The sequence below is a fragment of the Periplaneta americana genome, chromosome 9 (genome assembly GCF_040183065.1).
Source record: "Periplaneta americana isolate PAMFEO1 chromosome 9, P.americana_PAMFEO1_priV1, whole genome shotgun sequence".
NCBI classification, from domain to species: Eukaryota; Metazoa; Arthropoda; class Insecta; order Blattodea; family Blattidae; genus Periplaneta; species Periplaneta americana.
In genome coordinates this window covers 110,987,476-111,011,333 of record NC_091125.1, presented here as the reverse complement: position 1 = coordinate 111,011,333, position 23,858 = coordinate 110,987,476, and the positions used below count along the sequence as shown (strand labels likewise).

The following is a 23,858-nucleotide window of genomic DNA, read 5'->3' as shown; positions in this document are numbered from 1 at the left end:
GCCCTATACCACTGCACTTGCATACAGTACTTATGGCTTTTAAGGAACCCGGAGATTCATTAACGCCTCAAATAAGCCCCCCCATCGGTCCCTATCCTGAGCAAGATTAATCCAGTCTCTACAATTATAACCCATCTCCTTAAAATCCATTTTAACTACTGCACACCCACATAAGGTAAAGGTTGTTAATACTGTGGTACAAGTAATACTGTGATAGTTCTTTTTGAGAATTCATTACAATTTTACTGAGCGAGAGAAGGACCGGTTTTGTGCAGCAACTTCACGATCATTCTCTTAATACGTTGACGCAAAAAACCGAGCTTCCTCTAGCTCAATAGAATTGTAATAAATTCTTAAAAAGAACGACCATAATATTATTCGTATCACAGTATTACCAGCCTTTACCCTATATATATATATATATATATATATATATATATATATATATATATATTGAAAAACTGTCCGTCATAGTGCACAAAACTGTTAAGTCTTGGTTTTTCTGAACCGACGCATGCGAAGTGCGAGGTGTGCGAGGCCCGCCTCGCACAAAACCGGACTGCACGAGAATAGTGAGTGGTTTCTATATCTGCGAGATGCGAAGTCTGCGCACCTCGCAGCCATAGAAACCACTCACTATCTCTCAAGTAGTCCGGATTTGTGCGAGGCGGGCTTCGCACCCCGCATGTCGCAAGGGTTGGTTCAGAAAAACCAAGGCTTTAAAGAGCACCTCTCACACTCGAGTATTAAGTCCATAACTCTGTACAGTTATATAATGTTCCATTTTCTCTGCTTCTAACAAACACAAAATAACACACCTTTTACCACATGTACCTAACTCACTCTTCTCAGTTATGAATCAGGAATATTCTCTCGTACACAATGTTTTGAAAGAAATTATAATAAAATGAGTAATTGTGTTTAATTAAAAATGCATCTCATATAATTTCAACAAAATTACAGCAAGCTCCAGTTAACATTCAGACAAATGCAGGCACAACACCTTTCGAACATTCTGCGATATCTTGTGCCGTGCTGATCTTATACCACTCAAGTCCCATCATATGTGTAAAGCTCATATTTCGTGAAAAGGCCTGAAGAACAAAGACTAACATGTAGAATGTTCAAAAAAGGAAAGAAACATATTAAGAACAATAATCAACCGTCACTTAAGACATAGGCCTACTGTTGCCAATGATGGTAACTACGAGTAGTTTCAACACGAGGTTGTAATGCAACAATATTCTTTATGATATGGGCAATATGACTCTGACGACGGAAGTTAAATGTAGTTACCAAATGTTGATGATAGAACACCTCAGAAAACATCCGATAATCTGAATCATCAGAATCTAATAATATTTCATAATATTTAGATACTTTATCCACTCCCAAAGGTTTCCCACATATTAGTTAACATCCTGTAGGCCTAAATGTAACATCAAAAATGCATAAACAAATTTTAGAATTTATGATAATGTTATTTTGTTCTTGATGAACATGGGTTAGCAGGACTATTGCAACAAAGGCTTAAAACAGAGAAGAGCTGTTAAATAGCACTGTAGCAAACAGCGAGTTTGGAAACTGAAGACTTAACTCAGTGGAAGTTAAGAGTCCCATACACGCAGACACTTACCTGGAGATAAGTCTGTACAAACCTAAATCCAGAGGCAAATCTCGCTCGTGTACGGACGAAAAGTATTGCGACTTTTGGCCTTGAGATAAGTCTTCGGAATTCTGCAGCTGCCTCAATTTTTCCGAATGCAACACTTTCTAAATTAAGAGGGGAAAAAAGTAAACATAGAAGGAAACGACAAGTGGTCAAGATTTCGTTACTGTTTCGTTTCAAGAAGATCTGTATAGTGAACCGGCGGCAAGCTATGAAAGTACAGATTTAGAAAATTCTCAAGCATTTCTGTGAATGTAGAACCATGAAGGAATAAATTTATCAAGTGATATAATTTCTCCACATATAATTATTTATATTTCAACGCCCTCTCACGACTTCTTTGAGGACTAAAGTCTAGGAGATAAAACTGAGCTTGGATTGCCGTGCCGTACATGGTAGGCAACGAAAGCATAGCTTCCCCTGTTCATAAAACGAAAAAGAAATTTATTGCAGTAATTATATTTTAATCGTGAGACCTATGAATTCTCTAATCTTAAAACGTCACAAAATTCTTTCTCTGAGCGCCTGTCCTGGTCGAGGCGGATTCGTTATTCAAGTTCTATAGAGAAGGAATCACTGGAAACCATTCACAGTAATGAGGATTTCTATGCCCAGGTCATCCATGATTTTGCTGCTAAAGACAGGGGAATTCCTTTGGTATTCAAATATATTTAGGTGAGTTGGCTGCTATCAGTTTTGTACTATACATATATTAATTTGTATTACTGCTTTCCTCAGATAAAATTGTATCGCACGCCACTGTGAGTGTGTATGAACAATCATCCAATTCAGACATACTTCCCTGAGATAAGTCTTTACAGATAAGTATCCGATAAGTCTTTGCGTGTGTGGAACCCTTTACTCTCTGTTTCTGTAACTGTTACAACTGAGTAACTGGAACAAAGTAACTGTTATGTTGTTTTATGGCCATCACTAGTTTCGTGTATCAGAAATAGAGATCCAACAGTATACAGGATGATTCATTAATACGCATAAATACTTTGTGTGTGTAATGTAGAGGTGAAACTAAGACTAAAACGTTCTACACAACTTTTTCTCAAAACCTTTAATTACAGAGTTAACGTCATTTTGCATGGAACTTGCGCTCCCAAACAAAGAAAGGATAACACACCAAATGTAAACTAATTATCACTTTCGTACAGTGCATTTGGACTTCAATACAAAACAACCAAAGTCACTAAACCCATATCCTCGGCAGTCCACTTATGCACGTTTTGTGAACTAAAACCAAACACAGTAAAGAATGTAAAGCAATTTCTTCTAGACGTTACACATTTGTACAATTCTTAATGTAATGCATGTTCAAAGTGATGTTTCTCAACTTGAAGACATACCTGTGCTCGCCGTCTTAGTGATCTCTGAACGTTACACAGCCCGTTCAACTCATTACGAACAATTCCACAAGCATGTTCAATTCGCTGTTGTAGTACTTCTACGTTAGGTACAGCGGAGGCATACATTAACGACTTCAGGCGGCCCCAAAGGTAGAAGTCCAGAGGGTTCATGTCCGGTGATCTGGCTGGCCAAGGAGTTGGCCCTGCGCGGCCTATCAATCGATCTGGACACACAGCATTGAGATACGCCCTTACGTTGCGGCAGTAATGCGCAGGAGCACCATAGTGCATAAACCACAAGTTCACTCGCATTGCAAGAAGGATATCATGTAGCAGACCATGCAATTCGCGTTCCAAGAATGCGCGGTAGATTTCCTCATTCAACCGCGGAGGTAGAGCTCGAGGTCCGAGTAACTGATTCCCCAGAATACCACACCAAATGTGAGGGAGATCAGTAATACCTATGCACTTACTACGACGTAGGTGTCATCTACTGGAACTCGGGAATGAAAGGTTTTGAGAAAAAGTTGTATAGAACGTTTTAGTCTTAGTTTCACCTCCACAATACAGACACAAAGTATTTACACGTAATAATGAATCACCCTGTATAGTAGTAGGTTTTTTGGATTACTTCTCCAATAATAAGCCTATAAGTAGTTCCGAAACGTTGGAAACAGTAAATCTAGAGAAATGAATGTTAATATCAAATTATCTACAATCTAATCACCGCGAAGGCCTTAAATCTCATAAAAAAATAAACTTATATCAGACTGTATTAAAAGCAATTTAATTTAGTGCCGACTGTCTTCCTAACAGTAACTGACAACAACGTGATGATTCGAGAGGTGAAATGTCTATTTAACGAACCCGTTTACAACTCCTCACATAACATCGTTACGGTAGGACTGTATAATATGGGTATTACGAAAACGGTAGCATGTTTGAACTTCATTAACGTCTAAAGACTGACGTCTAAGCGAGACATGTTGTATAGTATATTTATATTAAACTAAACTCTGTACTTAACGGAAACACTACACTTCATACTCGCGTGACTGCATTCTTAAATTACTGAAACTGATAATAAACAAACACACACATATCAAATGAAAAAAAAAGCTTTATTTTCGAGCGCCGTTACCCCTTTAAAATGCATAAGATTAACAGAAAATGAAGACATACTAAAACGGAACAAAAGACTAAAAATAATGTATAACAGAGCATAGATTTTCAGTGTATCATTAGCCAAATGAGCGCAGATGTCAGAGACGGTTTAAATGTCTGCAAATATAATTTGTGGCATTGTTCTGAGGAATATTCTTCATCTTTAGGGAATGAGAAAGAGATATTTCGTTTCGAAACAAAGTTGAATACACTATATGGACATGTGATATTTCTAAGCTTGATTTTATCCTTGCCACAAGAAAAGGAGGAAGGAAACTGAGGACGAAGAGAAGACGCAATTGGATGGGTCCAATGCATTAGACCAAATTCAATTATTATGTCTAAATTCCCTTTTTATGCTGCCAGATTTTCACGGTGGACCTTGTCCGAATCAAATTTGTGGTGGATTACGTGCTCTGTTCATTCAACAATCCAACTATGATTGCTCAAAACAAACGGCAAACTATACTAAATTCCAAATAAGAAAAATATTCAATTAAACAAACATTTGATGCGAAATGTATTATGTGATACGTAACGTGATTTGTCATCTTATTGCAGCGTGGGAACTGTTCACGTGCGTTCGGTACAGTCTGTTTATATGGAAAATAGTTTCAGTTACCATGAAGACAGGCATAGAATTCTATATCAGCAATTTTCATAATACTTTGTTCATGATTAGTCCTATTTTTCCACACAAGAAAGATGTGGAGGTAAGTAAACATTTAATAATTGTATGACAATTGTACAACGTTGTTGCCTGTGCAGAGTCCACCACGCTACAGCACACACTTCGATCTCTCTAACACAGTGACAAGTGTTTATATTCATTGTTTATGTTCAGTATAATATTAATAATGTTTATATGCTTAGGCACGAACAGGAGAGATAACTTTGTACGGTTACAAAAGAGCAAGACAAATCTCGGCCATGGATGAATATACAATAGGATGCGAAACTGCGGTCAGCACCATCTGACGGAAGGGGGTTCAAATAAGATGATAAATGCCCGACGTCGTGGGTGATGAACATTAGAATTACGTGTTGGGTAGATTATCCAGAGTTCTCTATTTATCCGTTCCTTCGAGACGAACAGACGATGCTCGAGAAGACAAGATGGCAGCCAGAAACTTGATAATGAGTGGACATAAAGTGATACTAAGCGTGTTTAAGCAGTGTATGTTAAACAGTGATGTTTATGGACGGTGTAAAAATAATGTTACTGAATGTATTGTAAAGTAATAGTAATATAATAAATTGAACTATCTAAGTAGTTTTTGCAGACTTTTCCATTGTGCGGTGCACTAAATACCCAAAGAATACAATTCCAATTATCTAACCTTTTGCTTTATTTTGTCTCTGTTTGGTTATATTTTAATTGGGTAGTGTAAAATAAATCGTCTCTTTCATCTTCCTGTTGGCACCAGTAAGAATTGTCAGTGGAAGATGGTGTGAGAAATAAAAATGTAAATGTTTTATTTTAAATTGGGTTGAAAATATCGATGGGAGTAGGAGGGAAGGAATATTTTCTGCGCAGTTTAACATTTTCGTCACCAGGTGCGCTGCTAGATGTAATAAGTTCTCCTCCGTCCAACAGATGGCAGCAAGATCTGTTTCTACATTAGCGCCTCTAGGATGTGTTACGGAAAACTCAGTAAGTTTCGCATCCTATTACATATTCATACATGTTTCGGCATTACATGCGAAATAGTATAGGTTATGTTAGGTTGTGACGCAGGTTCTAACTGCATGAAATGCAACAGTACGTGCTAGCGGAATCCTGCCTACAAAGTAACTTATATCTGCATTATAAACGTACCACGAGTCTCGGTTCATGATTTTAACTCCACTTCTGTCTAAATTACATCAATCACGATGAACATCTCATAAGAAACTATGAACTAATTTCTAACGCGTAGCCTACATTATCACTAGCCAATAGTATTAATACGCGTGACGTGGTACGATGGTGTGGGAGATGGCAAAACTCCACCTTTTGTTTACCTGAATATTTTTCTTATCTAGAATGCAGTATAGTACACAGGATCATGGATCAAGAGATTTACGGTACATGGCGAAACGTCGATGGGACAAGTGATCACAGGAAATTACTACAATCAGAAGCGAAAGCCAAACACGGTCAACCATTATATATATATATATATATATATATATATATATATATATATATATATATAAAGTTTTATTAAAGAAAAAAAATTAAAAAAAAATGTTACCCTAATACCTATATCAATGTTTAAACAAGAGCAGAAAGTCGGACATACATTAAAACACAAAATAAAGTTGATGTAAATTCGGTTGTTATATAAACATGAGTATACAAAAAAATATTGGTATTGGGCTTTTCAGAAGTGTCAAAATGGGCCAATATCAGATCAATATTCTTAGGACAGACAACTCTCCCATTTCTCTAATATCACTGAAATCTTGAAACCTTTTCTAAACTACTTCAAAACAAAAATTTAAATAGGTCCCCTAAACTCATTATGAAATTATAGAATCGCCAAGTTGCCAATTTACTTCACTGCTGCCCCTATAATTTTCTACGCCAATTGATGTAGGGAAAAGTCACGTAACTTCAAACACAATGCTGTCAGACATTAAGAATTTCCACGCGAGTTGGCAACATGGAGTAACAAGGGGCTTTACTAGTTGCCTAACGAAGAGCATATTATTAGTACAAAGAAAAGGTCTGGGAGAAGGCAAAAAAAAATCTAAGTGGAATAAAAGCCAGAGCAATCACGACTGCAAAATCACGTCTCGTGCGTCTGTTACAATAGTTTAAGGACTCAAGTTCATAATTATCAATTTGATAAGCTACGTGTACCAAGTATTTATACAAACGAAGAAACATTTTCACGGACTCTACAATAAGGAGAAAATGATCAGTTTTCAAACAATTTTCTCAGCATTAACTTATATACAGTAATGCGTGAATATAGAAAGTTTTTTCCAACCTGTTTCAAAACCATCCACAAACATCCAAGAACAAGATAAAATTAAATTAGTTAAGGCCATTCTTTTCTCGATAGTTACATTTCTTCTTTAAACAAATGCTGGGAGATAATATTTTCTGCTAATTTTCCCAGCACTTCGAGACAGGTATCAAAAATGACTGGGGGTGGAACTAGACCCTGGTCCAGGGATACAGAACTGGCGATAGAGGGGTGGAAAGCATGGGGGAAGCTTTGGTTCCCCGTCCACAGTCCGGCGTTGAATGACGTATCTGTGGCCCGTATGCAATCACATAAGAAAGACACTGAATACAAATCCCCTCCCCTACCAAGTCAATGACGCGAGTGTGGAAGGAAGGGGTGAATGACGTATTCCGATGAGTAATGTAACGCTACAATTGGTGCCTAGTTCTGCAAGCCTTCCCTAGTCTCTAGTGGATTCGTGCTTCATTTCTGGCAGATCCACCCTTCAACTATTCATCATCTATCGGGACTAACTGCGTCTTTCTTGTGTGGCCACATTAGGCATACGACTGAGGATGCCCAATATATGTGAGGGTTAAGACTATGAGCAAAGATGTTCAAGAGCAAAAACCTTAATTACCTTGAAGAAGAGCTTAAAAAATGAGACGGGAAGGAAAATTGATTGATATTTGCACGTAAACTGCGGGATTTGAAACTATGACGAATACCACATTTCATAAAAAGGAACTATATTTTATATGTAGGCCTATGCTTGTATGTATAGAATAATTCATGACTGACGTGCATAACTTCAGGTAATCCGTCAAGATTGCTGTCGTAAGAATAGTTCCTACATGTACGGGTTCGATCTTCAACCTTTGTAGAATTATCGAATCTATTTCTGAAAATCGCACTCCCGTGTCTCTTTATTTTTCTATAGGCTTAGTGTATGGGATATCAACTCAAGTAATGAATCGCCCTGGGCCAAGTTGTATGTAACTCGCATGCAACCTTCAGAAGGCAGTTTCTTCTCAACCAGTGACCAACCAATTCCTTTCTCTCTTCCTGATCAGTTTCAGCATCTTTCTTTCTTCACCCACTCTTTCCAATACAGTTTTGTTTTTTATTCTGTCTGTCCATTTCATACGCTCCATCCATTTCCATATCCACATCTCAAATATCAGCCACTATTAATATGAAAAAAAAAAAAAACAGTAGTGGTTGTAGTAACATGATATCAAGGATGATAATAATACTAATACTAATACTAATAATAATAATAATAATAATAATAATAATAATAATAATCTAGGAAATAGCTTCACCTATATTTTGAGTCACCGCTCGCCACTGTCGGTAATAGGCTCACCTGAACTGCCTAGCGCGAAGTTCACATATGAGCGGTAACTCTTCGTTAGCTGTTGCAACTTTTGAAACCACCAGTAATACTAAATGTGATAACTGACAGTAATCATTGCAGTACCTCAGTCTGAACAGTGTTCTAATTTTACGTTTGTACCGAATATTAAACTGGAGAACTGATGTGGAGCCGTTGAACTTTGCAAGTACGATAAAACCAAGTACACAGTGTCGCTAATATGACGCCAATATTACGCGGCTGTTATACCATTGTTCCCCAAATTAGTAAACTTCGCAAAGCAGTAAATAATTTAATGATATCCGCTGTGAGTATTTTCATAAGAAAAGAGCTATTTCCCTGGACCAAAAATTCATTTACCGTTTTGGCGAAAATTGTCCATAAGCCTATTACATCTTTCAGAATTTATATTTTCTTTTAGTGGATTAAAAAACTGCCTATATACTCGCTAAATCTTTCATTTGACTACGGCAGTCTATTTTTAAAGAAAAGTTATGAATTTTACATATCGATTTTCTTTTATTTCAAATGGCTAAGTACGACCTGATCAGTAGTAGCGAGCATAGTCGGTGCTGCTATCCTATCGCCTACATTCTCTAGTTATTCCTTTATTTTTTACATTTAAATTGTTCAAACTCTGTTTTAATGACATACTGTATAAATAACTATAACCTTGTAACCAGTGAATATCAAATCTATATTCATAGCAACTATTCTTACCACAGTAGGTAGCCTGAGGGATCACCTTCGTAACTTTTGCACGTTAGTCAATTACCATTCTACTATAGATATATCTGTATATCTGTATGCGTTGGTATGTATGCTGCTTACATGCATGTATGTGCGTAAATGATTTTTGCGCATAGTAGGCCTACTTTACTCAATGGTGTCCCTTTTAAACTACAAACGCCATTCAACAGTGCAATAGGAACGATAAAACGAATCAAAGATGATGTTTGTGCACTATGAAACTCCCAGTATTTGCAGAGACTCAGACTTCGGCTCCTGCTGTGTGAGAATCCGTCACCTGACTGTGCAAAGGCTGAAACTTTTGAGAATCTTTACTGTTGCTCGGTTAAAAACGGACTTCGTTAAGCCAAGTCAATTCTCATATAAATGTAAACGTCGCTTCCATCACTGTGAGGAATCCTCAGAACATGAAACATGAATAATATACGAGAACAAATATTAACATTTCTGACAGACGTAAAGAAAAGAATACATTATGTAATGAATGTCTGATTGCGTACACTCTCTGGAAGATCAGAAAAAGAAGTATCTGTTTCTGTACAAAGAGAGAGAACTCTTCGAGCAGGATATGTTCCATGAAGAACTAAGTAAATTCCAAAGGAATAGCTCATGTTTATGTGCATAAGCTGTGTTTCCGTTACTTTCTTGCTGCTGCTTTTAGCACTTTGTCTGTGTCACATTTAAGTTTCTCTTCACATTTGTCATAACACTGAATAAAACTTCTACTCAACAGGTGACAAAGAGTTTTATTGTTAACGAAGGTAAAGGTAAAGGTATCCCCGTAACATGCCATGAAGGCACTTGGGGGGGGCATGGAGGTAGAGCCCCATGCTTTCCATGACCTCGGCACTAGAATGAGGTGGTGTGGTCGGCACCACTCTCTGACCGCCTTTTACCCCCGGGAAAGACCCGGTACTCAATTTTATAGGAGGCTGAGTGAACCTCGGGGCCGTTCTGAAAGTTTGGCAACGAGAAAAAATCCTGTCACCACCTGGGATCGAACCCCGGACCTTCCAGTCAGCAGCCAGCTGCTCTACCAACTGAGCTACCCGGCCGCCCATTGTTAACAAAGGGAATGCACAATAGGAATATTAGAAAAACATTAGTGACAATCACGTAGCCTAAAGAGAATAATACTTACACTTGAAGAAATACAGGATGTTAAAAAATATCCAATATTTTAGGAGGTGATAGTATGCATAAATATCCAATATTTTAGGAGGTGATAGTATGCATCAAAAGAAGGAAAAAATGTCGTAATAAACATGGGTCCTATGACACATGCTTTCTGAGATCTGAACACTTGTTCATAGGAGGTGCTCAATGTGACAATGCATACCTCTGCCCTTCGGCGTAAGGAATCACGCACTCTTTGAAATTTGTTTTAATACGTTAATAAGAAAGTCCTGATAACGATCCCCAGTTAATTTCTGTGGTAGCACGTATGGCCCTATTAATCTATCACCAAGAATGCCTCCCTATAAGTTGATTGAGAATCGGTGCTGATGCCTTGTTTCTTCAACTGCATGGGGATTTTCATCAGCCTACACATGCTGATCACAAAAATTCACAACACTATCTCTGCTGAACCCCGCTCATATCCGCAACCAGAATTTTGATTTCAGTATTCCTTCCGACGTATCAGTATTCCATGCCAGGGGTGTCAACTACGTTATGATTATCTGGTAGTCTACTACTATATTGTACGGCAGAAAATGCACTGCCATGAAAGGACGTCACATTGAGCACCTCCTATGAACAAGTGTACAGATCTCGGAAAGTATATGTTGTAGGACCCATGTTTATTAGACATTATTTTCTTGTTTTGATGCATACTAGCACCTCCTAAAATATTGGATACTTTTTAAACACCCTGTATAAAGAAAATAAAATCCCAAAACAAAGAATATGACTTCTCCAAAAACAAAATGTTACAAATATAAAAGTTATAATCCTGCATTATTTACAGTTACCTATTATGTTTTTATTATGATTTAGTTCTTCTTTAAGCCCAATTTTTTTATTTTCAGTAAGGTGGAAAGTATCATCATCAATATAACTTAATCACTATTCATATTCTCGTGAATAATACATTACGACATAAATATACTCGTACCAGCCCTTTCTGACGATTGTGGTGAATTTCTTTTTTGTATAGTTCCTGTTTTACATTGAACATTATTATTAGCACAAATGTTAATATAATGAACCTCTTATAAGCCAGTGTGCGTGCAATAGGCCTACTTCTCAACAAACATGTTCTGAGTCAGGACTACAAATTCATAAGTGTGGGGGGGGGGGCTATCTTGTAATGTGATCAACAGAGCATAAGCTTAAGACAACATACGACAAAAACAAGTCGCACTACTAATCCGAAGCCCAAATTACCAAATTACGTACAGAGACTCGAACACGAAGTAATCGAAGTTTTAGTTGGAAACTCTATCATAAAATGAGTCGGAGAGGAGGATAAACAAAACACTTGGCTGTGCCAAATAACATTTGTAACACGAAAGATGATAGGCCAATCCAAAACTTCGTACCGGTGTGCAAAACTCGCCAAATCTCAACATCACCGAGAAAAGCGGTATCAAATTATGAGAAATTAAACTCACTAGTTACGAAGACTCTGAAGTAGGGTCCGTGAGAGGCAGTATCCATGTTGAGACTTCTCTTGAACTTACCTGTAACGAAACAAATAACTGTTAGTCCCTTTAGTATACTTGATACAACAAACATAAATAATTACCGTTATCATCACATTTTAAGTATTTATTAATTGCATCTACGTAAAACAACAATAATGATGATGATGATGATAATAATAATAACAGTACTAATAATAATAATAATAATACTCATTTCGGCATCAAATATAATCCATAACAGAGTTTCTCACTTTTAAAAATTTCAGGTCGCAAGATAACGTATGGCAATAACACAGACGTGAAAGAGAAAATAAATGTTCAAATAATTATGTCGACCAAAGATGTAATTTCAAGAATGAATAAAGAAGTTACCTAAGCAAAGTTTATCTATGAGCTAGGAGCCTATTTTGAGAAATCATTACAGTATGACTTTTTACAATATTATTCCGGATCAAATTTGACCCTCTAATATTTTACTGTACGTTCTTTAAAGAACGCGAGTTTACTAAATTATGAAATGAGAAAAGAAAAGCAATAATTTAACCTGAAAGATGACGAGACAATAACAGAGGTTCTCACTTTTAAAATTTCAGGTCGCAAGATAACGTATGGCAATAACACAGACGTGAAAGAGAAAATAAATGTTAATATATGCCTATGCTGCAAACGGCTGTTCCTCCCATGTTGTATGGAAATAAAGCATGGATTTAAAGTGTGCTGCGGGTTACGTATTATTGAACAAGAAGAGAGATGAATACGCTCTACTTGTCGGATTGAAACATACAGAAATAACAGGAATCATATCTTGAGAATTATGGGCTGCAGATTTGAAAAGATTATTTGGAATTACAATCCTAGGAGACCACAAATTACTTCAAAGACTAACAAAAAGATGGAGAGGCAATCCTGAAAAAAAAATTGTTTGGGTCGCAAAGTTGATGATGATGAGTTACAAATAAACATAAATTATATAATTAAAACGTCTATCTCACAGGTAACTACAGTTCTGACTGCACAGAGCCCTGGCGTCACTTCGTTCGATCATCAAGGAAAATCTGTAAGAAATGCGGTTGATAGCAGAGAGCGGAAATGACGACCATACTCTGCCGTGTTGCCGAATAGCTTCACTGTGTAACTTCATGGCCATAACGCATCAATTAAACATTCTAACAAACTGGGCAGAACACGTGAATCCAGACATTTACATCTTTTATGTAAACTGCTGTATTGGAAAGGGGGATTAACACAGGTCGCACTGTGAAAAACATGGCTAGTGTAGCAGCATTCCTGTGGACAACCATCACCAAATGCGTCCCAGTTGTTTCCTTGTTCTGCAGACGGTTTTTCCCTCCCAAATAATAATTTACAGTGCGTTTGGGATTATAACAGAGATTATACAGTGTTTCCTAACACTACAACAAAGCGGCGTTCAGGGGAAATATGAATGTTTTGAGACAAGAAACCAAGGGTCGCTGGAACCTTGATTCCGAGTACGAAACAGCCACATCTGGGATGAGGAGAATCCACATGTGATCCAATGTCGTTCGTACAAGTATACATTTTCTGTTAACATTTCAGTATGTACTGCACATGACTGTGTGAGATAGGATCTCATGTGCTTTGTTCGTGTCTTCAGAATGAACAATAACTTCTACACAGTTTTTCTGGAAGAAGTTATTTCCGAACTACTACAGTTTGTGGGACTTCTGGTGATCTAGTGAACAATAACAGAGAAGTGGTAGTGGTTCTGTAATGTAGCCTGATCTAATGTAACTATTTGGAGCACAAAACTCTTGTTCAGGGAATAAATAGCTCTAGTATCTCATTTTATTGTAGCCTACGAGGAATATTGTTTTGTTACACTAAAACGTTCTACGCTGCATCAGGGATACACCAACACGCAGAATTCGTACCCCAGTTTTGGGAATGAAACTTCAGTTGAGTTGGTATGCATGTTTTATGATGAAGGATGAGTGGAACGGAGAGAAATTCTCTCCGGCACCGGGATTTGAACCCGGGTTTTCAGCTCTACGTGCTGACGCTCTATCCACTAAGCCACACCGGATTCCCATCCCGAGGGAACCCAAGAGGTGGAACTTAAATTGAGAGGATTCAATCCGACATCGGAATGGGAATCCGGTGTGGCTTAGTGGATAGAGCGTCAGCACGTAGAGCTGAAAACCCAGGTTCAAATCCCGATGCCGGAGAGAATTTTTCTCCGTTCCATTCATCCTTCATCACATGATGACGCAGAATTTCTGCCTGAAAATATCATATGTACTTCGGCACATCGTAATAATATATGAATGTTTTATTTTCGCTCCGATTTACAAAGTCTATGATAAGGGAGGTAATTATTGAAGGGCATGCAACATATTTAAGTGTGCACAAACTTTCTTGATCGACATTTTCAATTTGTCACTGGATATACGATAATCAAATTGTCCATCCACAACTTTTTTATTACTTATAGTTAGTAACTAGGTTTCACCACCCTTAAGAAATTGTCTCGAAGTTTTCAGCATTTCCCACAAATATCTCCCTACATTTTGTCAGTACATTCTACACTCATCTTACAATTTTCAGGGGGAAGGCAGGGGGTAGAAAGCCCCAATGAAAATCCTTGTACCTCAAGCTGAATGTTTTGTAAGAAGTAAATAAAATACTGTAATCATATTAATAAATTTCAGAAACGGAAGTTCTGTTTTAGTATAAGCGACAATACTTCGTCATGATGGTGATCTCCTTGGATATTAAGAATTTTCACATAGCTCTTAAAAAAAAGAAGCAGTGACTGATAATGAACCACAATCTTAAGATTATAATTAAGGGGAATACAGATGCTCGCAATAGTTTTGCGAATTATATGAGCAGTGCCTGTAATTGTTGATCTTTAAAGCACTGAAGTCTGGTGCTTCAGGAATAGTAGAAATATGTTCGAGTTAGTATGTTCTTGCGTAACATTTCACAGAGCGTCAATTATAATTATTGTTGCGGCAGCTTGTACACTCGTATTATTTCTATTTTTACAACCACACAATAACATTTCAGACGTTTTTAGGTTCTTGTCTTATTATAGGTTTACTTCTAGGAGCACGGAGAACTTACCAATAAGTTGAAAAGTCTTGGCGTTATTGTCACTTACGATGTCTGGTCTACTTCTACCGCTATTTTTCCGCCAGTTTGTACTGGTAAGTTCTGCAGCACAGTGGCATTATTTTTTTTGTCAAGACAGGCTTTTAATCATGTAGATACCGAAGTTCAGCTATTGTTTCGTTCATTTCCTCGCATATTTCATAATGTATTAATTTGCATAGATTGCTATGTCTAGCAAAATATTCATGTGGTGCCGATCTAGGACATCCTGATACCATATTATGGACTATTGTTTCTTCAAGTGTTCGATTTAATATATGAACCGTTCAGAGCAAAAGTGGTGTAAGTCAAAATTGGGTAATGAGGTTTAAAGTAAAAATTCTGTAAAATACAGCGCAAAGTAGCAATTAATATGGCCTTCTTGCTATCTACTGACTACTAATAGTTTACATAAAATGAATATTAATTGCTACTTTGCGCTGTATTTTACAGTATGTTTACTTTAACCCTCATTACCCAATTTTGACTTACACCACTTCTGCTCTGAACGGCTCATATAGAGACTACTTACATCTTTGTTGTAAATGTGTTTACTATGATATTTTATGTTCCGTGCTAGGTCTTATGATATAAGTCACCAAGCCTGTGTGCTGGTGAGCGACAATTCTATTCCATTTTCTATTACCTTATTATATTCACAAACGTTTCTCTACACATTAAATCTTTTTCTATATTAGTAAAATTGTGGAGCACTGTCGTCTCAATGGCTATCTCTCAAATAGAATATAGGCTATTCAACTGCTTGTTTAATAAAATTCCTATAGGTATTTGCTAATCTAAGGACTTGATACAGTATTGACAACAAAGTAAGGTTTTTAAAAAGAGTACCACCTTTAATCACAGTGCCAGTTAAAATATCGTAAATAGTAATCTTAGTGTTCGTCAAAGTGTTGGTGTTACTAATACGTGGACAGTGCATAAATGAACGAAGAATAAAGTGCTGAGATTAGTTAAAGTTTAACAGTATTAATAACCGTGTCACGGCAATATCCACGACAACTACAGGGTGATTCAGGACATGTCACACACTCTGGGGATCGATAGATCTCGCAATGAGGATCACTTTTCGTATAATAACCTATGTTCTCCGATGCCTCGTTTAGGAGCTAAGCGATATCGAAAATAAGATAGGTTTTAGTGACATTAACAATAATTATGAAATGAATTATTTTTCAAGTACGTTTGCTGACAAGTTATAAGTGTTCGAAGTGTCTACCCTGAACCTGATTACATTCATTACACCGCCATAGCAGTGGTTATCGGCCTGTGTCGAATTTGATCAAAAGCAGCTAATACTCGTATAATCGGTTCCTTCCTAGTGTATTACTTCACATATCCCACAAAAAAAAAGGACGTGAAGTCGGGTGATCACCTTGGCCACAGGTTCGGCTCTCCTATCCATTTATCCCCGTAGATGTTGTTCAGGTTGAAATGCGTTGGGACGTTACGGCGAATGACATGTCCCCTCACATCGTGAAGAGTACATCCTCCATGAGCAGCGGAAGCGTGTTCCGAAGAGCGTTTCATTCAAACGGGATAGCAAAATGACAGGACACTTTTAACCTGTCCACAAGGATACTTGAAGAAATAAATTAATAATTAATTTCATAATTAACTGTAAATGTCACTAAAACCTATCTCTTTTTCGATGTCGCGTAGCTCCTACAAGAATTTGTTGCACAGGTCCTGAATCATCCTGTAAATCAGCACGCCTGGATTGGCTCACCAAGCGTGTAGTCTACTCATGAGCCATCCATGAATGAAAACACTTATCCATCTTTTCTTCCGTAACAGTACTGCAAAACTAAATAAACTGGGCGATTATTAAAAGCCTTGGCCAGGATTTTTCCCATTGCCGATCGGATTATGAATATGATTTGAACGTTTTGAAGGAGAAAAAATGAGGATATTCTGCTTACTGAAGTCGTTACGAATGACTAAACCCATTTAATTAACACAAACAACACAGATTATCCAAGCTACATTCCTCGAAATAATTACCATTTCTTTTTTATTTGAAAATGAAATCATATTATGTCCAGTAAATGTTTGGTGATAAGCCCTGTAATTCTTTACTATACCTAACATGCATAAAGTCGGAAACTTCTTTACACAAATAACTACGAACAAATTAATGTATTGTTTATATCTACTATTGATATAAAGGCTGAATATGACGTACATAGTGGTCAGAAGTGCATATTTAACGTTATTTGGAAGTCACAGTTGTAGGTTCGAATCTGGTATTCAGCCCGAGGGAATAGAGTTTTACCAAATTTAAGGGTGCTATGCATAGATATTTCGTTAGCCCGCGCTACGAGCGTGCTAAACTAGCCCCGGCTATCGACTGATTACTTGTACAGGATTCAGATCGTATCATATAGCTAACACTGGTTTATGAATACGAAAAACGTTAGTTCGCTGATCATTCATCGGAAGTCCGCGCTAAGAATGTCTATGAATATGGCCCTAAATATTGAACAAAATCCAGGAAACATATTTATCATGAGAAGAATTTAATGCAGAAATTCTACGAAAATTAATTCGAAGTTTTCCAAGTTCCATAGTTGTACAGCTGCGCTGCCCATATCTCAATTTCAAGTAATAGTTTGCTACCGGCGGTGATGTTAGGAGCGCTATCGAAAGAGACATGCATCAGTTTCGAAACGTTCCTGTACAAGATTTGAGTAATCAGTGTCAGCTATGTCTTAAGTCACTGAAGTACAAGAACATATGCAAAACAGACACTGATATTCCAATGAGATCGAGAAAAGTAAAAATAAAAGTGTATTGCTTCAGTCAATTTTTGTGCGACTCATATAGAGTATTAAGAAGTTCATAAAATCTCAAATCGTCAGTAGTAATATTGTGGACATGGCTGAATACAAGGCATTTGTTGGTTTCTGAATATTGTTGAGTATCTACTTAATATGCATAATGTACTAATCCTAAACAGGTTTAAAAAATACAGGAAGTTAAAAAAGTCTTTAGTACGCAAAGCTGCCGAAGTAAGTGTGAGGTAGCAGGGTTGAAAGATGCCTTAAAACGAAGGTTGGCATACACACAAATATTCTCACAAGCACACGAAATGCAATTCATCTTTTGTAAATCATTTTAAGAGACTGGATATATAATAACTTAAAGGATGCTTCTCCATAATTAAACTTTTCATCCCGCATTTCCGTTAAGTTCTACAATTGGAATGCTGTTTCAAAGCAATTAATTTGGATATATGACAAACAAACCAAGATGTAAATTATATCCACGCAATCATGTAGGTGCGTCCGCTTTCTCATGTCATCTCGATTATCTGTGAGGTGCGCGTAATCAGAAACATCATCACGTAGGGAATAATCACTGGAGTAAAAGTCACGAACGCAGAAAGAATATGTAAGTTATTAAAAAAAATAAAGAGGAACTGAAAGCAATGACAATCCCAGTGATACGTGGTCACAAAGATTGAACTACTGGCCAGACTTTGAACCATGCCATACAGTATACCACCTTCAGGAACAGAGACCTCACAGTTTTTTCATCACTAATGTCTTGCAGATTATTACAGCAACAGACCTTGAGTTGTCAATGTGCGACGCGGAAAATTTAGGTAATACAAGTACTATCTCTAAAATATCGGCATTTTTGTTGCTGTGATACTTTTGGGCATATTTCTGCTTCCATGACGTTTCTTCTCTAAGCTACAAGAGGAAATTTTAACTCCACACTAGGCACTATCTGTACCACTACCACACTAACTATATAAAACTTAAACTATAATCAATGTCCCTTTTTTATTTTATTGGGTTATTTTACGACGCTGTATCAACATCTAGGTTATTTAGAGTCTGAATGAAATTAAGGTGATAATGCCGGTGAAATGAGTCCGGGGTCCAGCACCGAAAGTTACACAGCATTTGCTCGTATTGGGTTGAGGGAAAACCCCGGAAAAAACCTCAACCAGGTAACTTGCCCCGACCGGGATTCGAATCCGGGCCACCTGGTTTCGCGGCCAGACGCGCTGACCGTAACCCCACAGGTGTGGACTCAAGTCCCTCAATGCGATAGTTTTTAAACTTTTAAGGTTCCGCATACTCATCCTCTTTCACAATAGTCCTGCTAAGACTCTGGAATTCGCCACCTGCTAGCATCAGGGACTGTCGAAATAAAATTGAATTCAAACGTACACTTAAATTACTAGGCACTTGGTCAGTAAATTGGGACTCGTTCAGACATGGTTTCTTTAAATAGTTCTCTTAATCTATCACAAAATATTACAATATCCGATAATTTCACCACTATACAATTTTGTTATTTTAGGTTTAATTTGTAATTCAGTAAATACAAAATATTCTTTGTTCTTAACTTCTATGATAAATTGTCTAGCTTTCATTATTCAGGTAATCTTTTCGTACTTTGATTTTTATTTGTAAATGCAATTGTAAATTTAATATTAATTGTAATTTGACAGCCTTATCTCTACCAGGTTAAATAAATAAATACTACTAAATAAAAAATGTCGACGATTCACTGAGCATGCCAATTAAAGTTTGAAATACTGGGTAACGTTGAGGATGTTAGAAAATCCTTGGCGAGATGAGGCCGAGGATTCGCCATAGATTACCTAACATTTGCCTTACCGTTGGGGAAAACCTCGCAAAAACCCCAACCAGGTAATCAGCCCAAGCGGGAATCGAACCCGACTGGTGTTTATCCTTGTGGTTATTGCACCTGACATGTGTCATTTTTGGAGTCTATACACATTTGAAATAGTATCAAATATAATTTAGTTTTAACGTGTATACTTTATATTACTCGCTGCATGTTTCCATTGAATTATGGTAATAACATCATTTTAACCCTTGTTTTCTACGGTTTTCTACGGTTTAGTGGGCACTTGGCCCACTATGGTTCTGAACCCTTCATATTGGGTTCTCCGTTGGTTACCACACTTCGTTAGTTTATTCAATTTCATTAAAAATGACTAGGGCTGTTTTTGTAATCATGTCTTCATATGGAAGACAGAGTAACTCACATTTATAATCAATACAATATTACTGAAACTCGATATTTCATTACTAAATTTTGGTTTTACCACGCATTATAAATCGCCAACGTAGTAATAGTTTACAATCACCACCATCTACATCATCGAACAGACTCCTTTGTCCGTTTCGTCCTCGTCTTTCCTAGAATATTCACGAATTATGAACTCTTGCGTGAGATAACACAGCAGAAACACAGGGCAGGAGAAACTCGTAAAAAGCATATAAATCTCCTATCATTTCCCGGAAATCGAACCCAGGTCAGTTTATATTTCCGCTTATGTCCGATATGTGACATCAAAATTCCTTCCTAAAAGCAGATTAATTAAGATAGCTTCTCCTAGTGCATTGCTTTCCAACATGAATGGAATGACAACGCTACGTTACTACTACGGTAACGAAACTACCCCCTAATGGCTGAACCAAGTGGCGATTTGGATGAATCCCACTTTACTTTAGTGCTACTGGGATCCTATCACAAGTTAACTCTCTAGAACGAGTAACTAATATTAGAACTCTGGCCACAGCCCAACCGTTAATTACAGTCTATCAAATCCGACCAACACAACTTAGGCGTTTATTTACAGCCCCAAACAAGGCACTCACTTATGGGTTGTCATGGAAACTCACTGGCTACCTAACTTGTTACAATGCCAATTAATGGCTCGTTTCAAAACGCCCACCCTGTTAAGCAGAATACCAGTGTGCCTTCCATTACACTGTAATAGAGGCACTGGCAGGGCTTATGGAACAGTGACACACAACAAGAATATGTCAAGGTTAGTCTTGCAATAAGGATACCAATATTTCAACACTGCATCTCCGATTCCTCTCAATTAACGGTTTTGTTGTTTTGAAGTTTGAAGACCAATTAGATTTTCAGAAGTAACTGGTGACACGAAATGTGAATAAAATCTTCTGATATATTGTAATACCTTTAAAAAGAAGTCACGTCAATAAACCAATTAGGCCTTCATTCTAAGGCTATCTTCTTCTTCTTCTTCTTCTTCTTCTTGTCATCTGCTTTCAAGGCTTGAACCATGGCCATTCCTTCATCTCTTTTGTGAAGAATGTGAGCTGACTTAAGATTTAAATATACAGCACGAGTTTTCGGATGACATCGTCATTATGACGGAACTATAGCCTACCACTTAAGAATAAGAAAATCTACGGTCTATTTAAGAGGAAAGGATGATTTTAATATGATGGAAAATAGTGAATTTCCTTTCTTTTTTCGCTTTAAAATACAATTTGACATATGAAAAATATATTATATAAAACTTAATGTGGATTTATGATCTTGTTAGTTGCTGCACGCTATTTTTTAAGTTCTGGTTCATAGAGTTTTTAAGGGTCAAATATGGTTAAATATGGTGGAAAATCAATAGACTTAAATATATAAATATTTAAAATAATATTTGATTTTTAAAAATATATTAGATAAAATTTATATGCGCATTTATGCACTTGTCAGCTGCTGCAATGCTATTTTTAAACCTCTGTTGCACAGATTTCAGTTTCCTGCAACTGTTTATTCTCATACAAAATTATCTTATATTCTTTAGGCTACTAGGAATCTTTTTTTTTTCTGGAATATAAATTTGTTATTTAGTTGAATTTGCAATATATATATTTTAATAAAAGTACCTCTCAAATTCATTCTATGAAAGCCAATATCAAAATTATGCTTCACACATTTTAAATGATGTGCTTTTAGGAGTAAAATGTTAGAGAGATTTTGAATTTATCTTAAAAAATGGCTGAGAAGTGAGATATATCCATTTTAGTAAATTGCTGTCTTCTAGTACTTTTTTTTTTTTTTTCAAAAAATAATCTCGAATTAAACTGATGGATCATTGATATTTATACATACAAAAAAATGAAAAATGTGCATCAATAAAGAAAAAGAAAATCCAAATACACCATCCTCCCCTGCTCTTATGGGGGAAGACCTCTACCCCTTTGACAGATACCGAATTCAGGTCTCTCACTCTAGTACCAAAAACAAAAGAAAATAAAATTATAGTATTCGACACAGGACATTGCTTACATAATGAATTTATTAAATATTGTATTTATTGGGATTAAAGCTATGAAAGCCACAAAGTGTATTATGTAGTTGTAGTGTCTTCTGGGATAGTTTTAAAGTCTGAATCACATGACTCCGAAATCTAACACTAGAGAACTGCGTCAAATGAACTGGAGAATGCATCTAGTAAACCATGCTCTGATGTGTTACTGACGGGTTAAGAAAGATAAGTGTTCATATCACTTTATTTGAAGATGGTGTATATTCATTAAGATCAAAGTGTTTCAGTTTCTTCCACATTGAACCGTTAAAATAAGGTTGAACCCTCAAGGAAAAATGAGTTCAGGAGATAGGACACATTCTGGACGCTTGGCTTGAAGGTAAAGGAAGAAAGAAGAAACGGAGTGCATCTGCCAGGAAATTCGGTGAAGAAATAATGTGCTTTTGTGCTTTCAAAATATGACGGTATATCATAAAAGGTTGAGTTTTTACAAAAGTATCAACTGGTGAAAGTGTTTCAACCTTCAGAAAAGGTACAGATATAAAACTTTCATATCCTACCGACTGAAAGAAACATATCGTAATTTATATTGCTACATTGTCCGGAAACCGAAGGTTCAGAAGGCCAGAAGAATCGTCAATACCAACTTTCCAAACAATTATTATAGCCCCTCAATAACTAGGGTCCACTCACAAACTGACCATTTCATTCCTTTGAGTGCCAAGGTTAAGTCCACTTCTTCACACATTCCTACCGTATTTATAACGAGATCGCCTTAGCTGCAATTTAACTCCTTGTAAAACGAGATCTTAAACGGACACTTAACAGTTGACACAAAATCTCTAAGATTTATCACTCCAATCGCACAAAGAAGCGCTTGCTTGAATGTTGCCAATAGAGGTACATACAGCTGTACAAATCGCCTAATTTTTTTATCACGTATTAGAGCTCATATTGCTGTTAGCAAGGGGTGAACAAATGATGCCCAAGATCGCCAAGAATAGGAAAGTCGTTAGAGAAGCCAAGGTTAAACTAAGAGAATCATAGTGAAATAGAAGAAGAGGAACAATAAAACTTCGTTATATCGCTAAATGGAAGTTTATATTTTAATGACGAGGGCACTAACACAGGGTGTATGTATGTATGTATGTATGTATGTATGTGTGTGTGTGTGTGTGTGTGTGTGTGTGTATATATATATATATATATATATATATATATATATATATATATATATACGAAATACGAAATGCCTGAAATCCCATAAGGGCAACGGCCTCCTACAGGAGAGTGTAGGGTGAGCTGAAGGTCTACTACACTTGGGGAGCCAGTCCAAGAGAGCTTACACTATACACTTACAAACTAAACACATAAACAAATTATACCAACTAAACACGAAAAACAATACAGACTAAACACATAAATTATGCAAACTAAACATCCACTCCCTACACTATTACTGTGTGACTCGGGTTTTAACAGTGCCTGCTTTACCAGCGCACAGCCGACAACAATATTATCATGAGTGGAGATACAGTATAGCAGTATAGCGAAGCTTTGTTCATTCTGCACTTACATTGCAGTAGCCTGTTTGTCCATCCATGTAAGTGGTTGCAGAGGGGTGAATAGGTTCATGCAATCTGTACAAACGGACTTCCCTGAAATGCACAGATGCAGTTTGATTTCACCAAATTCAGATACCGTCCAAACACAGACATTTGTGTAAATAA

General features: G+C 36.9%; 1 protein-coding gene across 2 annotated transcripts in view; it reads right to left on the bottom strand.

The window, feature by feature from the left end:
- The window catches only part of LOC138706386 (nuclear receptor coactivator 2-like), a 613,007-nt gene that overhangs the window by 253,176 nt on the left and 335,973 nt on the right, over nt 1–23,858 (bottom strand). The window contains exon 1 of one of the 2 annotated variants that reach the window (XM_069835614.1): nt 11,871–11,892. The exons of the other annotated variant lie outside the window; for it this stretch is intronic. The gene's annotated coding sequence lies outside the window, so the exon portion shown is untranslated. Of the gene's footprint in view, nt 1–11,870; nt 11,893–23,858 lie in introns of those variants that run through there. 2 annotated transcript variants of the gene reach the window in all.